The 18,041-nt window shown below is 44.9% G+C and overlaps 1 long non-coding RNA gene across 1 annotated transcript; it reads right to left on the bottom strand.

Annotated features, from left to right (window-relative positions):
• Positions 1 to 2,628: 2,628 nt before the first annotated feature.
• On the bottom strand, positions 2,629 to 16,713 carry LOC135376075 (uncharacterized). The gene is made up of 3 exons (XR_010417526.1): positions 16,652 to 16,713; positions 11,055 to 11,175; positions 2,629 to 2,759 (listed from the first exon to the last, which is right to left on the bottom strand). It is a non-coding gene; the product is annotated as an uncharacterized LOC135376075 (long non-coding RNA).
• Positions 16,714 to 18,041: the final 1,328 nt, after the last annotated feature.

Here is an 18,041-nt window from a genome sequence, read left to right as displayed (position 1 = left end):
CAGATATAGTTTACTGAGATGTGTCGGCTTTTGAAAGAGGGGAGCTCCAAATGGCTTTGCGTTTATAGCTTAGAGGGCGTAAACACAGATTCGCACAGATACCCACAATACCCTAACAACCCACAAAAGTCTCGAAGCCACCCCCCTTGCTCAAACTTGGTGAGGTTACCCAATATCTCTTCAAAGAGCATAAAAATACATGGGAGCAGTGACATCGCACCCCCTCCAGAGCCCAATACACACCCATGCACAATATTTAGGGTTAACCACTGATGTTGTTACTTCACTTCTCTGGAAATTACGTCAAGTACTGTACTAAAGCCAGCGTGCTATTGATCCAAAAGGTGTGTCCTGTCATATCAACGGACACATCCGCGAGAAGATAAATGCAGGAGCTTCCTGGTTGATCGGTATCGTAGTATTGCCAAGCGATCTGTCTGTTGCGGTGGTGAAAGCCATGTTCTAGGGCTGCGTCCATGGCTGACCGCACACGGAAATGTGCCAATCCTTGACTTAAAGCGTCGAAGGAAAGCGCCCAACGAGAACGCACAGCCGGCACCGCGATCCGAACCTCGGTCAGATTCCAGTTTCGGCGTCTAAAAGCGTTCGTCTTTTCCACGGAGCTAGAGCAACTGGAGATGTCAGTGAGACACGAAAACGAAAAGAAAGAAGGAAAGAAAGTACATGACAAGTATTTGTACTAGTCTCAGTGAATAACTCAGTGAATTTCCTTGTAATTTCCTCCGTAATTCTTGTAATAATTCATTGTTTTAATCCTATCTTATATGACTGCTCTACTGCAACAAGAGGGACGGCTCAATATGCTTGTTACCTGTTAGGATTTCATTTTGTGTCGGAACGTTTTTTGTTAGGAAACCTGTTTAAATGACCAAGTGCGTGTTTAATACGCACATGTTGGCCGATGTCGCTGTCTTCACTACTACCGTTATTGTGTTTGTTAGTGTTTAGAAAAATGCTGTTAAGCGAATTGAGGCTCTGACGTTGGCAACAGTGAAAGATAAATGGACAGAACAGAAAACAAGCTGTACAAGATTGGGCTGGTTTTGGTAGCAAGCTCGATGAAAAGAGTCTATTTAGCGGATAAGTTTGAACGCTATGTTTCTAAGTGTGAATGAATCCGCGATAAAATATAATATCTGCATTTTGGAATCATGATGAGCCAAGATGGCGACATTTGGTTGCGCTTCCGTTTCCCAACATCGACTGCATTACTCGCAGTTATGGGTTGCCATATGGACAAGCGCGTGGTATGCCACTAGTGTCCCATGCGTATCCTGTCCACTAACGAATAAGACGAGAAAAAAAAAAGAAAAGAACAGCAAAATGAGCGCACACGAAGAACAAGCATTGTTCAGATGTGTCCTGTTTGGTCCCGGCCTCGTTTTTGTCTTTTTCTTTTCTTTTTCTGCGTGTGACGCACAAGCACACGGGGGTGGGCAACGTCACGACTACCGCTATTGGGGAAAGTGGGTCCTGGGCCGACTTCGAAGCGAACTCTGCCGACATATATATCACAGGGTCTGAGGGACAACCCACGAAAAACCGGGACGGCACAACTGACACCAGGATTCGAACCCCAGTACCTCACTGCCTGACGCTACATGGCCACCATACCCAAAGCTGACCAATCGCCGCCGACAAAAACGGCATCGGCGTAGTGAGTACGTAGGTACGTGCGCGGTCCTTGTTTTGGTTCTCTTGCAGAGCAAACGTTTGTCAATTCATATATCAAGGTTCCTTCGCTTCTCGGCTGTTTCATCAGGACGATAGATTTCAGTAATGGACGTTTCCCAGAAAACATGCAATGACTTCGTTGATTAATGAATGTAACACATTTTTCGTCCAGTACTTGCACACACTGCCCTACGAGTATCCGCCTGATCGCATAAGTCGCCTGTGAAGATGACATCACTGCTGCTCTCACCGCTTTTTAATAAAATATGTACCGAATAAAAAGCACCTTGTACATATCGAACAATTCTACTGTTAAGAGGAAACAAAAAAACTACTATGCAGAAAGTTATGGAAAATACACCATTTGGTTGCAACTATCATAAGCGTGGAGCCGTTGCTTTTCTGCGTTTTCTCTCATGTGCCTTATTGGGTTTTATACTGATGCATTCAATTTGTGCAGCATGATCTGACCCAGCACGGAAGCGTCATCTTCTGTTTGGCCTTCTTGTGTCGCTTCAAACACAAGCTGCAGTGATGATCAGGCCCTGCCGATAAGCGTGTCGTGTCGAAGGAGTAATCTCACTCACAAATTTCATGCCACGCCTTCAATTCCCTGCGCTAACGATACGGTTCTTTGAATTCGGTCGATTGTCAGTGCCATCATGTTGAATATGTAAATAATTGTACGATAATGATGGTGACACTACCACCTTTGTTGTGATCAACATTACTAATTAATGAGATATTAAAAGATATAAAAAATGTAGCAATCCTTAAAACGACAACGAAAGACAGCAGAGGCTAAAACCAGTTAGAACACACTCCTCCTGAGATGTGGTGACCTTTGCCACCGACGTCATCAGAGCTACTGTTCCCCGAACACATGTAGGATGCATTATGCGCCAGCGCTCTTCCTGTGGTTATACTCACACATCGAGTTCGATGCTGCACATTTGTATCTCATTTCACTCTGCATCTTTGCAACATAATTTTGAAGAAGTTGTTCACCACAACCTTTTGGTTTTAATTGGTCTGGAACACAATTCTTCTTGTAGTCCAACATGCTGCAAAAGATAGCAGACAGATATGTGTTACATGACCCGGACCTTCTCGTGGCTAATAAATTCTACTATTACTATTCGCACTAATTACAAACCAGCTCCGGATTGTAAGACAGACAACACGTGACATTGAAGCACAACCCTGCAGGGAATACAAGACGTGACCACATTGAATTCTTCCCGCAATTTTAATTAGATTCAATAAGAAATAGTCGTCCAACGTGTCCAGGACGACCATTTACCATTGACTGAATTGGACGTTTGCAGTGAAGCTGCCTTCGCGAAACCGGGTTCCGCCGCGTTGTGTGGCGAAGACCGCATCCACGGAATAAAGAACCGAATGGATGAATTGATTTAATGCCAGTGCATTTAGTGCCAATGAGAAAAGCTGATTTGCAATTGATTTAATGAGATCCAACATTTCATGTATCACAGACACCGCCAATACAAGGAATGAGAAGTCAGGTGGAAGAATTGTTCTATTGGTATCAATGAGAAACTGCTTTCCAGTTGATTTAACGAGATCAACCATGCTGCTTGGCATGTTGGTAATACAATAAGTGAGACGCCAGTTGTTGGAGGAATGGGCGTAATAGTGACCGACGGTACATGCTCATTCTAAAATTAAGTAATGATATGATTAGAAAGAAAGCTGTACGTCCGCGCAGAAAATGAACTAAGTCGAGGGACTGGTCTTATTCGGACAAATGAAATTCCAGAATACGCATTGTATCGAAAAATATGTCACTTAAGGAAATGAAAATTGAATGAAAATGTGTAATTAAAATATATTCCAATTATAACAAATCAAATAGCCGTTGCCCAATGTCGCGGAGGCTGACCGCTGGGGCCTAGGCCAAGGAGGGCGCGTTGTAACATGTTTTCAACGCCGCACCACATAGTGATTCGTCCGCCTTGAAAATTGTTGAATTGTTTTGGAATGTTTCTTCAAAAGTACATGTGCCGTGGTAACTTCGTACTACTGCTCTTACTTGAAACTATTGTTTTTGCATTCCGTGTAACATTCAACAGGGCTTAAAGGGACGGTCGACCCACTGCCCCTTTCATAAACTGTACCATTCGATTGCCCTTTGTTGAAAATGGAGTGCTGCTAATTTACCCGACAAAACACGCCACAGTGATTCAATAACCGAATTCAATTGATAAAGATTGCAGAGCATGTCGCGATCTGTGTTAGAAAAAAATAAGAGCGACCACGTCGCCCTGCGGGTAAGTCCGTGATAGGATACATAAATCGTCTGCTTTTGCGCGCGCTAGTGTATAGGCTTGAGCAGACGACTTTGAGAAGTTACTGGGCACCGCGGCAACTCTCGTACATTTTCTTTCAGTTCTCAGGTGAAAAACGCACAGTCCAAGATGTGGCAAGCATGGTGGTTTAGAACAACTATGTTAACCCTCAGAGACAAGTTCAAAGTCGCAGGACACCCTCATCCACAATCACAAATCTGAAGTCGCCGGCCATCGGCGTGAGCGGTCGCATTACAGCTCCGACCAAAAATATATTACGCGCGCTTCCATTACACTCCGTTGTACACTGATCGTGCTTCGAAATGTCGCTGACGACGTACATGGAGAAGGAATGCGTGTTTATTTAAAAACCGCATTAAATACTCGCGGAAAGGAAACACATGACTTAGCTTCCACGTATCCGATTATGCACCACATTATCGGGGACCCCACAGTCAATGCTCGGACTACATTCTGCGCTCGCGGAGGTATATGCCTGAGTGTCCGCATTTCGAGAGCAAAGGGGATGACTCAACCCAATGCTTCTGTAAGTTACAATTACCATGACAACGACGACGTACCCGCACGCCGACGTCATACATCAGAGGCCTTTGCCAAGCTCTGATAGAGCTTTTTGTCTCTGGCTCCGCCACGTTTGTGGAAATAAATACTATAGCCATTAGCCACTACTAGTGAATAGCCATTTGATTCAGCCACACAATGTCGAATCAGGAAGGGAAGTACAAGTGAGAGCGTTCGATGGCAGCAGCAAGCTTTTTCACCACTGGGCACGGGTGAGGCTAGGCATTTCTGACGCAGAGGTAGTAACTGACGCTTTGGTTATACAGGACGGAGAGTATGCCGTCCTACTCTCCCGCCCTGACATGAAGAGATAAAGACTAAACATTTACTGGGACGATACCGTCTCCGTGGATAATGAGAGACCCACATGTATGGTCACCACCCCAGTCCCAGCAATACGCACACAGGAGGACGTTGCTACCTATTTCCCAGAGATCCTCCCTGTTTCAGGGTACCCAGGAACAACCACTGCGCTTCAAGTACCTTTCCGGCTCGCCGATGAAGCACCGGTTCGTCGCAAACCCTATAACATGAGCCGTGAAAAGAAAGACTGAGCTACAAGAGATGCTAGCTGCTGATATCATTCGCCCATCAACGTCCACCTTTGCATCCCCTATCACCATAGCGCCCAAGGCAGACGGCTCCTTTCGCTTGTGCACCGATTACAGAATCGTCAACAGGCAAACTGAGATCTTTCCGTTCCCTATGCCTCGTATCGATGATATCATTAACGATACAGGTGGTAGCACAGTCTTCTCTACCCTCGACCTCTGCAAAGGCTTCTGGCAGGTGCCACTGACGGAAGAAACCAAGCGTTACACTGCCTTCGTTACCCCTTTCCACTTGTATGAATACAATAGACTTCCGTTTGGTTGGAAGAATTCGCCCGCGTGGTTTCAAAAATTGATGACGTCCGTACTCGAGCCTTACATCGGACACTTTGTTCATATGTATATCGACGACATACTAGTGTATTCTCGATCGATGGATGAGCACAGCAGGCATCTCCAACAGGTACTCCAGAGACGAGAAGCGAACCTCACGATCAATCTAAAGAAGAGTGACTTCTTCAAGTCCAGTGTCGTTTTCCTGGGCAGGCTGTTCGACGGACAGACTAAGAGCACGAAACAAGAGTCCGTAGAAAAAATTCGTCGGCTACGAAAACCGACTGACACGCATTCGTTAAGAGTGTTCCTCGGCCTCGCCGGTCACTTCCGAGCATTTATCCAGGACTATGCCAAACGAACGCGTTGTCTGAACGTACTGCTGCAAAAGGGTACCACCTTTCTTTGGACAGAAGAGTGCGAGGCTGCCTACCAGGACATGGTAGAGACCATATCCTCGAACCCTGTGCTCTCTATTCCAGACTTTCGGCTGCCCTTTGAGCTCTGTACTGACGCGTCCCATTATGGCACGGAGGCCGTGCTCTATCAACGGAACGTTTCCAAGGACCGAGCACAGCAGCTCAGCGTGGTAGGATACCATTCTTATCCCTTCAACGAAACAGAGCTAAACTATCCGACCACGGAGAAAGAGTTATTCGCAGTGGTTCAAGCCCTCCGCTACTTCCGGACGTTCTTAGAAGAGAGGAAGTTTTCCCTATTCACCGACCACCAACCGATCACCCATATTATCTCGTCCGCAGACCTAAAAGGTCGACTTGCTAGGTGGGTCTGCGAGCTCCAACATTTCGAGATGGAGGTCTACTATAAGCCCGGCAGAACTCTACTTGATGCGGACGCGCTGTCCCGATTGGGAATCGAGCAGCACACCGTGGCAGCGCTTAACGACATGACCCTTTGGGAGGGCACGGAACAACTGAAGTTTGTTAATGGAAGATTTGAGGTTCCGCAGACACTACGGCAAAAAGTCCCTCGATTATACCACGAAAGCCCCCATTCTGGAGGTGCACACGTACCGTAGCCACACGCCCTGGTGGTGAAGACGCTAATAGTGTTATTGCAATGTTAGAGCGCCGAATGTTTATGAACACAAAAGTCATTATATGTGACAATGGACCTGCCTTTACTAGCCGACGTCGTTCAACATGGGCTCAAGAAAGGGGAATCAAAATCAAGCTCACGGCGCCGTACCACCCTGCAGCAAACGGCCTGGCCGAACGCGCCATCCGCGACATTAAACAGTTCATCGGCCTCTACCCCGACTGCCCGGTGGATGGCGTCTGTGCCTCGAGGCGGCCACACGCCACCGCAACCGTTCCCACAACACGGGAATCGGCTGCTCCCCGCATTATGCTTTCACTAACAAACCACCAGTTCTGGAGGCTGACAAGGAGCTCGGAATAGCTGACGCACTTCAGTTGAAAGCAGCAAGGAACACATCCGTGCAAGAAGAGAAGTACAGGAGACGGATGAAGCACTACTTCGACCGTCGGCACAGTGCCAGTGTCCCTGACATTCAAATAGGTGACCTTGTGTTATCAGTCTTACATGGTTCTGTTCCTGTTGTCCAGACAGCCCATAAGCAGGGCATACTTAAAACGATTGGGTACACACACACACACCAACGGACAGTTTAGACTTGCCACTATTGCCAATGTGTTTAGATACCATCCCAGGAGGGATGAACCCGTGACCCCCCGGCCCATGTAGCCAGCCGGGAGAGACGAGGAAGAGGAGGAGTAGGTAGAATAGAATAAAGAAGAAGGTTCTGAGACAAGAACTGTTACATTTATAATAATAATAATAATAATAATAATATTATTATTATTATTATTATTATTACGCTTCACTCGTTATGGAACATTTTGTCGATGCTACTACGTCCCATATATTTTTAATCACCTACCTCCAGAGACTGTAACAATTAGTACAAAATCACAGCTAAAGCGTCTGTTAAAAAAATACTATTACTGTTAAAGTTGTAATTTACTGTGCCTTTTCTCTCTGTATTTTTTCTCCATGACTCCGTTTAGCACCTTTTCCCGTTATCTTGTGGGTATTTACGCGTATCGCTGCTGACTCCAGTCCCTGCTCACAAGCTCTCTCGGGCTTAGGCAGGACTGTTATGATTCCATGTACCTCGTCACAAGTGTAAATAAACATTGAATTGAATTGAATTGAATTGAATTATTATTATTATTATTATTATTATTATTATTATTATTATTATTATTATTATTGTTATTATTATTATTATTGTTATTATTATTATTATTATTATTATTATTATTATTGGCAGTCAGCGGCAACACTGACTGTTTTCACGTACAACGTCTGTTTTGCTATACAGGTAATATTACTTGATCCTCTACTCTGTCTGCCGCCGCTGACTGCACAACAATGTCCAATTGCCTAGTTTGTGATAGGAATTTGCCTAGCGATGTGAATTCCATTCAGTGTTCTACCTGCAACTATGGCTATCACCTTGGGTCACAATGCGCTGGGGTGGCGGAAAAAACGTACAGATCTATGAGTACCACAAAAAAAAAAAAAAAAGACTGGCAATGTAAAACCTGTCGTGCTGCTGAAGTGCGGTCAATTCCAAACAGAGAGACCACGGATGCGGAGGGCACGACCCTTGCTAAGGTGCTAAATGAGTTAACCTCCTTGAAAGAAAGCATTAACTGTCTTCTTAGGCACGAACCTCTTACTCGATGACTTTGCTGATTTAATTTACTCTTCCTTCGAAAAGAATATGTTTGTCACATGTTTATTACTTGACCTCGCTAAAGCTTTTGATACGGTATCCCACTCTATCCTCCTACAAAAAGTCGAAGCTTACGGTTTCCGTGGTCGAATATTTCAGTGGCTTGAAAATTTTTTAAAAGACAGAACGCAGTACGTGTTGGTCTGTGGAGAACATAGTACAACCTTACCGGTCAATAGTGGTGTCCCTCAAGGGTCTGTGCTTGCTCCCTTATTATTCAACCTCTATATTAATGATCTCGCGACCGTAATCACAGGTTGCCGACTCTATCAATACGCAGACGACACCGTACTGGCATCAGTACATGTGGACCACGCTACCGGCGTTAGCCTACTGCAAAAAGACACCTGCGCTGTTTGGGACTGGTTCTCGAAAAACCAAATCGGCATTAACCGGGAAAAGACTCAACTGATCGTGTTCCATAACCCTTTGAAACGATTGCCAGCTCTGATCCCTCTAACTTTACATAGCTCACATTGTATCAGATGCGAATGCGATCGATTAGCTTACAGTGACGCCGTGAAATACTTAGGCATCACCTTTAACTCGGACATGTCGTGGAACCAACATTTGGCCTACGTATGTGCAAGGTTAAGACAGGTGCCCTGCGTTCTATACCGTTTACGCTATATCACTCCGCAGAAGATCAGAAGAACGGTCTTGGACAGCCTGGGCTATAGTGTTCTGCGCTACGGCATCACTCTTTTCAGCCATTCTAGCGAGACGTGGAAATCTAAAATTAACTCTATTCTTCGTAACTGCTTAAAAAAATATTGTGCGGGCTTCGGATTCCGTAGCCTCTTCCGACATCTTTGCAACGGCTAGACTTCCCTGTCCCAATAATCTTTTTGTCTATTCGGTAGCTTTGAAGTATTTCTGGATGGACCAATTTAAGATACCTGTAGTTCGAACCAGGCAACGCAGGATCGAACCGGTCCGTTTCTTCACACCGACCACTGTCACACGATATGGAACTTATTGTAGAAACTACTATGTGCCAGCAGTCTTTAACCGCCTCCCAAGTGAAATACTGCATATAAATTCGAAACGTCAGCTAAAGCAATCATTGAGGGATTTATTCTATAAACATCACCTTGACACCATATCACTCAGTGCACCCCGTTAAGTGTCCCCTACGGAATGCTCTCTAAAAACAAGAATTGAACTGTTCGTAAACTGAACTGTCTACCTACTTGGAATGTAACCACCAGTCAGTTCCCATTACGTGCCATGCTCTTGCCAAGCTAATCTTACTAGGCATTACGTATTATATATCAACCATGCTTCCAATGTATGTTTAACCTTATAAACACAAGTAGTGTTTGTCGCTGCTGACGGGCCCCGCGTAACAAGACGTCGGGCTTAGGCGGACCCGTCTGATTTGTATTGTCCACTCTCAGTTTAATAAAGGTTTGATTTGATTTGATTTGATTATAATAATAATACGTGACGTATGCATTAGAGAAGCGCGGCTTTCGTCGTCTGCTATTGCGCCACGTTTCGACAAATTCCTCGAAAACGACTTGGTTATTCCAAATGAAACTTTGGCGGTTGTATGTGTACAATACTCGTGAAGCTAGTTTTGGCGAAGTTTCGGAATCGCCCCGGCGGTTGTACGAGACCGTCCCTTTAAGAGGAAGCGTTTCTGCAAGTCGCCGACGTATTCATCAGTCTGTTACCAAATGTCGAAGCGTGAGAATGTGCGTGATGAATGTCAAGCAATTGGCGCTTTTGGGGATTTTATTTTCAGGTTTTTTTTTCGTTTTTAAGGTATATGTAGTCGATGTGTCAGACATTTTCGTTTTTCCTACGTTTTTACCGATGCTTTTAGCTTGTAAGCAGCTAGCCTGTATGAGCGTGTGCGATTCCTGCGATGGAAATAAAATGGATGCTGCAAGAGTGCTGATGCGAGCGACATGGTTTGGATGAAAGGTAGAGATGGTGTTGAAGGACGATAGGACGCTAGGCAGACAACCGGTTTGTATGCTTCGTGTGCTGCATATTGCGAGTTAATGCACACACTTCCGTCTATACCCGGTGTGTGCCTCATATGGTCGCAGAGTTGCATTGTTGCACATGCAACCGTGCGACCTGCCGGTTTTGGAAGTTTTTTTAAGTCTGGAATCGCTTTGGAAGACGCGAGGAGGCATTGCATTGCATTGCAACTTTAGAAATTGCATTCGTAAAAAACAATGAAAATTAAATACAAAGGGAACGCATGCCATAACAGATTCCGCGCTTAATGCGCGGCCGCCTCAAAAAGCCGCATCCCATGTCACTTGCCTAACTCCAGCGCTATCCATGGCGCTGCGATCGAGAAAAGCGACTATTCATCCATCCATCCACAAGGCATGCGGAGGCTAGCGGATTCTTTCCTCTCCGCAGACGCAACCGTAATGTCTCAGCTGGACCCGACAGCTAGGGTGCTTTGTGAAATGACGGGAAGTTTTCGCGTTAATGTTTCTCCAAACCAAACACCACAGCGCGTTGTCCTCTCTAGCAGTACATCGTAATTCCTTGTAGTACTGCCAGTGGCTTATGAGGAACCCCAGGCAGCTTAAAGTATCATTATCGACAGGTGTCTGAACCTAAAACAACAAAGTATTTGCCCTGCACGGGGTGCGCAGGGGAAACGTCACGGGGGGGGGGGGGGGGGGTGTCAAGCATTCTGCTGAGTCCTGCTCCTACATTTGGCCCATATAAGCAAACCATTCAGCAAAATTTAAAATTGTTCACGCATTTTCTTATTTATCATGATGCCGCTGTAAAACCGCCGGACGCACACGACGAAGAGCTTACCAGCACAGTCGTTTGTCGTTGGCGGACATCAGGCCTCTAGAAATGATGCCGTGTTCCTGTTCGTATTTCCTCAAGCACACATCTTCCGCATCTGATATTGCTTTTTGATTGCACTCCAAGCCTGAAAACGAACAGTATGATATACTTGGGTACTCATAATACAAAGCATGAGTCCGCCTTTGATAACTTGCCCAGGGAATATCCCCTGTTCCCAGCTTGACTTCTTCCCCATAGATATATCAGTGGTAAAAACCAGTGGCGGATCAAACCGCTTATATTTTGCGGCCCTCGTTAAACGCCAAACGAAACAACGAGAAAAATAACGCAATAAGATGACGTTGCATCACGTTGCGTGCACCAGTCGGCGTCCTGCTGGGGGTTAGAGTTAGGCGGACGGCGCTGGTTTTTGGGGTAGTCTCCCCACGGCTGTGACACATTGAGACATTGCTTGCGTTGTCAAAGGCAGGATGAACGTACCGTTGACATCGTGCAACTCTCACCGAACTTGCCAGTCGGGGCATCCGTGCACAATTGGCATTCGCCGGGCGGTCATGAAAGTGCCAGTAAGTATACCCTCCGAGCATGTTTACGAAATATTAACCATGCTGCCAGCACAAACAGCTCTCGTGGTCGCCTCAGAGGAAGGAAACGAAGCTCTGTACATCTACACCGGTAAATCACCTTTCAGTGATTGTGTTGTTACGTTACGTTTAGTTAGCGTTTAACACGCTTATCGCTCCTGTGCAGGTTTTGAAGCAGTTTTTTTTTCTGTGGTAGACAAAAGGTCTAAGGCCTTACAATGTATGGGCCTGTTGCTCTGGGCCAGGTGGCGCGAGTGAGCAGCAGCATCAGCGCCCCAAATCATGCAACACTCCCCAGTTTAGCAGACGACGCGGCACTTTCAAGTACACGGTTTCGAGTTGTTCGCGCTTTTCAAGAAGCAGCGCTTTTTCTGTTATTTCCTACAGGCTTTGTAGCTTCCTTGGCACCATACCGTTTGACACACCATGCAAAACCCGCTGATGGAACTCATTACTGTTGGGATCCGCGGCCGTTTGGGCCCGAAATGGCGCTGTGCAAACTTCACTGCAACAGCCCTATTGGCAAAACATTATTGAAATACAAAGGGGTCTTTTCGGGAAACGGGCGCGTAAAATTCAGTGTTTTTCTTTAATTATGTCTAAATGTTTGCCTGTTTCAGCGGATACGTGTAGGAGACAAATATAATGGTAGATAAAATATAACATGAATGATAAACTGAAAGAGCATTAAAATATGGAAATAAATGATACCAAATGTAGCAGTGGGGACACCTACAACCAGTGAAATCACGTGTCGAATTCGGAACAAAATTCCACTAGAGAGCATATTGGCCACTTTCTATATCACAGAGCGCACCAAAATTTGCGATTGTCCTCCTGGCCTGGATGCATACTAAAAATTTCGCAAGAATATCTTCTAAAACAGGGTAGATATCGCTTCCAAAAACGGCAAAAAGTGAAACACTGGAATTCAAGGTCGGATTTTCTCGATTTTTTTTGCATAAAACTATTCGGTAGAAACCGTTCGGTTACTGTTTATCATCATGTATGATGAACTTCTAAATATATAAAAAAAATCTGGTGGTCAATGGGACCTGCCTGCATAACCTGACGTGAAATCGGCCTGAGGGAATATTTCTGGGAACGAAATTCGAACGAAATTTCGAATCATTCGTAGCAGCAGGTGTTTATTTTTGACCACTTCAAACACCTACCTTGTCAGATCGTATCTATGCGACATAATTCAGGTGTCAATAATAAATTAGAAACAGAGGCACATTAACACGATAAAAATGACGGCGCTTGTATGTAGAAGATTGTGGACATTTGAATGAAAGAGTGTTACCAATTATTCGAGTAACTGCAGAAATCCTTGAATGGGTGCAGAGAGACTCTTATGCAAAATATAGATGCCTCTTATTGGGATCTCGAATAATGTGGAAATCACCTGCGAGCTTTCATTTTACTGCAGGATATTTTGGCGATTTAACGGATGTGTCCTTAATATCTTGCCATCATATCTGTATAATAGCGTTGATAACTGTGCCCTGCCTGTTGATAACTGCCTGTGTTGTTTATGAGGTACTGTGCGATATTATGTACACTGCAGCCCACTATAGAGTGAGAATGGACGGGCATCATACCCACATTGATTTTACCATGGTAATCCTTGTCCCTCAACTTCAATTGAACAAGTCCTTATATGTTCAGGTGACTCATCCACTACAGTGTCCTACCGGTTCATCAGTAATTTGTGTTCCTGGTAGAGTACTGTTACGTGCTGTAACGGCAAGGCAACACCATGTCTAGGTAGATTTTTCAGCTTAATGTGTGTTGCTGTTGTACCTAATTTGCCATCTGGGCAATGCATTTCGATACAAGCATATCAAATGGAACACTGTTATTCTGCATTGCACATGTTTCCACCAAGATCACCTGCAAGAACCGCACGGGCATGTTGTGAAAATGCAACAACCTGCCTCCTCAGAAATACACCAGCAGCCCTCATACATGCCAAAAGTATCGGTGCTGTACATGATCTTTGTGTGCCTTGGGTCAATAAAGATATACCGAATTTGCTTTCCACACAGGTGAGTGAAGTGTGGTGATTGGAGGCATAGCGTTTATTTGAAATAGCGTATGCTGACTGAAGCCAATAGAGGGCTCAGCGCATAACACTGGGGACGTACAGGAGACGCGGCGCATAGAGCACGTGACGTATAACGTGGAGGATTATATAAGCCGTGGCGGTTAACCCCTGTGGCGGATATATCCGGTCATGAAGTAAGAGTTATAAATCTGCAAAATAACGGCGCTTATTTATCCGCCATCGTGTTTAGCGGCGCGGCGCTGAAGCTGCTTAACACAGTTTTTTTTTTTCACTGTTCTCACGTCTAATAATATTTATGCACGTGCAAAAGAGGAATATGAAATGAAATAAAGTGAAACTTAACTGAGTTAGTCCTTTGTGGAGGAATGCAAGACAGCACAATTGGTCCGAGTCATCATACGAATTTATCCTCTATTTTTAAACATCCGGAAACGATAACACAATTTATAACATAAATTGCTTATAGTATAATATTATTTATAAATAATAATTGCCCAATTTTGCGGTGTAAAATGAGAACTGAAACCACGCCACTCTAGTGCGCAAAACCTGCGACGGGTGTTCACACGTCAGAGGGTCACGTGTTTTTTATATCGAATAAGCTGATTGAACTAAAGGCTGATCTGTTGACCTAATATGCCGCTTTCCAGCCCAGCTCCCATGGCATTGTGGGTACTATGTGACTGGGAGGTGAACCGGGTTCGAATCCGAATGCCGGCTGTCCTGTCTGGGTGTTTTCGGCGTGTTTTCCTCAGTCGCTTTAAGACGTATGTCGCCACAGTTCCCTGTGAAGTCCGCAAAGGGCGCTCGATCCCCACAGTGATGTAACCGCCTGAATGTGACTACGATAAGCATCCCATACCTACCACTACCACCACCAGATAAGGTGAACGTCATGTCGTCTCTTCGCTCGAGAAGTGCATAGTTCCGGTGTCTGCTGATTACGTATTAATATGTGGCGATTTCAACCTCAATGTAGTGCTTGTTTCAGCTTTTTTGGTAAGACAAGGGTCAATAAATAATGATTGCCGTTGATTCTGCTGTCTCGCATTTTCTCGGAAACAGTCAATACCGTACCATATTGACTTCCAGGTAATTCGGACGTCCAGTAGTTACAAGTACTTTTCCGCTGAGTGTCCGTCTGGCTGCAAAAATGGCATTGCTGCTCCCAGTTTCTTTTGTTTTATCTTAGAGCGCCCTGTGTATTGTTTTAGTTATTTATCTATTATTGGTATAGTTCTAGATGAAAATGCGGGTAACAGGTCTTCCAGTGCACGCATTGCGCGGACGGCCTCAACCATGCCTGTGCCAGTCGTCTATTACGCTCGAACATGATGGCTCGTAAAGCTCGGAATTATTATTATTAGTTTCAAGGGTGTGGTCATTGGCATCGACGTCTAGATCGTGATAATGCTTGAGGTGCAGTGCCTCATTTTGTTTTTTGTTTTTTCATTGTTGGGATTATGGCTGTGTCCTTTACCTCCCCTGCTTTTCACAATTGTATTCAATTGAAAGGATTGCAGCTCTTCTTGATTTTAGGGTTCTTTACGATACTTTATGATGAAACATCTTTTCTTTTCTTTTTCTGCATATCCCTGTGTACTAGTGGTACACCTAACTCCGCGCAGCTGGGATCTTTTACAATAGAATTGAAAATGAAACATAACAGAGGGGAAAAAGTTTGAGAGAGAAAAAGCGAGACACCAATAATAAATTCTTTTTTCTTTCTCATTTTTATTTCGTGCTTGTACACTAATCTCTTTTCGATTTTCGTTTTCTCTTTTGACATTCTGGTATATATGTCTTTCCGGCCCTCCTCGATTTCAGCTACTGTCACAAGTTCATTGAATTGAAAGAAAATCGCGCAATTCTCTTCCAGTCACTCAGAAATGTACAGCTCTATCATTGCACTTTCAACGTTTTGCGAATTGCGTGGCACTATATGACGTGACAGGCAACAAAGTGAACGGCACGGCTGGTTCTAGTTAGATAAACAAGTAGAAAGTTACCTTCTGCCTTGATTATGCGAACCTGTATGCAGCTTGATTATGTACAGGGCGGTATTTCATTGCTTAGACTTTTGCAACAAGAAAAACTGAGAGAAACAGCGATGATATCTTGCACACATGGTACTTGGTTCTTGGTCCTACATTTTTTGGGCAAAACGCGAGTTGTCTAACGTATCTTCAAACGAACACTTATTTTGAAACAGAAATCGGTAAAACAACAGCTTTATTTTAGGATGATAAATGGGGAGTATCATCGCGAGGGGCGATACTCTACGCCATTAATGGTGGTGATGTGCGGAACGAAGAAATCGCTAAAGCTTGCTATGCAAATGAGTCGAAACAAAATCCCCAAACCTCTTGAGCACAAAAAGAGCGACGCTTATTCCACGTCAAAGGACCACGTGGTTTCGAGCAATGAGGCTCATCGCAGTACAGGCTGTTCAGATAGATCGGCCCCGTTTCTGGCCCATATAAGCTACCGACACACACTTGTGTGTTTACTGAGGGCTTTTGAGTGGAATAATAGTCCAACATTTTGGGCGTTACGACAGGTTCATTCACGAGTTGTATTTAAGTACTAACTGGGACAACCATTTCATAAAGTGTTGTAGCTTACGTAAAGAGTGAAGCCGTGAAGGTAGTGAGAAGTACCTACCTGTCGTTGTTACCAGCAGTGAGTGTTATGTTGTTGAACATAGTGGTATGTATGGCCTTAGGCTGGTCACACCACCAGCTTTATTAAGATAAATATTACAGGATAAAGGAGTTAAAAGTAGACTTCAAATTTTTCAATTATTATTGGGACGATAATGGCAGCAGGGGCAGCAGTGCTTGTGAAATATGGCAATTGTATCGCTAGATTTAGAGACACAATTGTTGACACAAGCCATGTAACATGTTGTATGCCCCTGCCATTCTTTTTTATTTGATACTCACAGACTGGCTTCGATGTTCCACAGTCGGCGTTGATGTCCTTAAAGAACTGGTCAAGAAGAAACGTTTCATCGCATCCTGGTCTTGCGAGTATTTCCGGAACACAAGCCCTGCTGTATTCGATCACACTGGAAGAGATAAGACGTATACCAGAATCTCCGAAGTTTCAGGGACATTCTGACGCCATCTCGTAACATCCCTTGATTGAGTCACGCAGAATAAGCAGCACAGTGAACTGCGCAGGAGAGATGGAACAGTTTTTCCCGGCACTCGAATCGGCAAGCTACGTCGAACGTAAATCGAGATAATTCGGAAACAGTCAATTTGCGTGAGAGATAGCATGCCGCCCTTGCTGGCCGACTTTTTCTGACAAAATAATACATACACCTCCCCACCGCTGCCCTGTTCATACAGCGGACCCACATCAGCAGCCGTGTTTATATAAATTCGACAGAGCGGCTCCAGATTGCTGCCAAGTCGAGGTGAACTGGACCCAACACTGCTTACATGAAGTCGCTCAAATGGGAGCCGGTCGCAGTGAATGCGTTTTCCAGTTTCTCTTTCTGGACCCGCTTTTGCTGGCCTGCACTGACCGTATGGCTGTCTCGGACGCAGCGACAGGATGGACTCGGTCGCACAGTTCGCTCGATCAGAATTCGGCCCGAGCGCATTTACATGCACTTCGGTGATCGCGTCGAGCGAGTCAACCCACCCCCGCTGTGGAGTTGACGCTGCTCGACTCTGCGTGGCTTCAGCTCGACTCAACATCGTTTACATGAGCGAATTGAACTCGACGCCTCGATCCGCTTATATGAAGTTGCCACTAATCTGTATGCCACCAATATTGAGGAGAAGCAAGCACATGGAGCTGCAAGGAGAAAGAGCAAGGAGGAGAAGGAACAGTCTATGAGCTCAGCCTGCAGTATCATTAATCTTGGCCTTTCTGCAAATTGGCATGCAATCACCGAGTACGTTAGCACTCTCGCTAGTCAGCTAGTACGACCCCTTGCCAGAGCGACACCGCAAGTTCAGATGTCCTGAGCATATCAAGGAATAGTATGCGTTCCACAGACCACAGGCTCACTCTCTTCCCTGTTGGAAATTCCTACTTGACTCCATATGGTATTATGACACCAGGTCCTACATGATGAAGGAACCTACGTATAAACAGGATCCTATTTGGTTGCGGGACCTACATGCAAATGCGATCCTACATATAAACAGGATCCTATTTGATTGTGGGACCTACGTTGGGTCCTACATGCAAATAGGTTCCTACATACACGCTAAAATGGCGGAATACCAAGTCTCTCGTGGAGATCCCGTATATTTTGTGCACCCTATTGTGCTGTGTATATTAGGAAATAACAAATCATGCAGCTTCTTTCTTTTT

Source organism: Ornithodoros turicata, unplaced genomic scaffold (genome assembly GCF_037126465.1).
Source record: "Ornithodoros turicata isolate Travis unplaced genomic scaffold, ASM3712646v1 ctg00001027.1, whole genome shotgun sequence".
Lineage (NCBI taxonomy): Eukaryota > Metazoa > Arthropoda > Arachnida > Ixodida > Argasidae > Ornithodoros > Ornithodoros turicata.
This window is presented reverse-complemented; position numbering and strand designations above follow the sequence as displayed.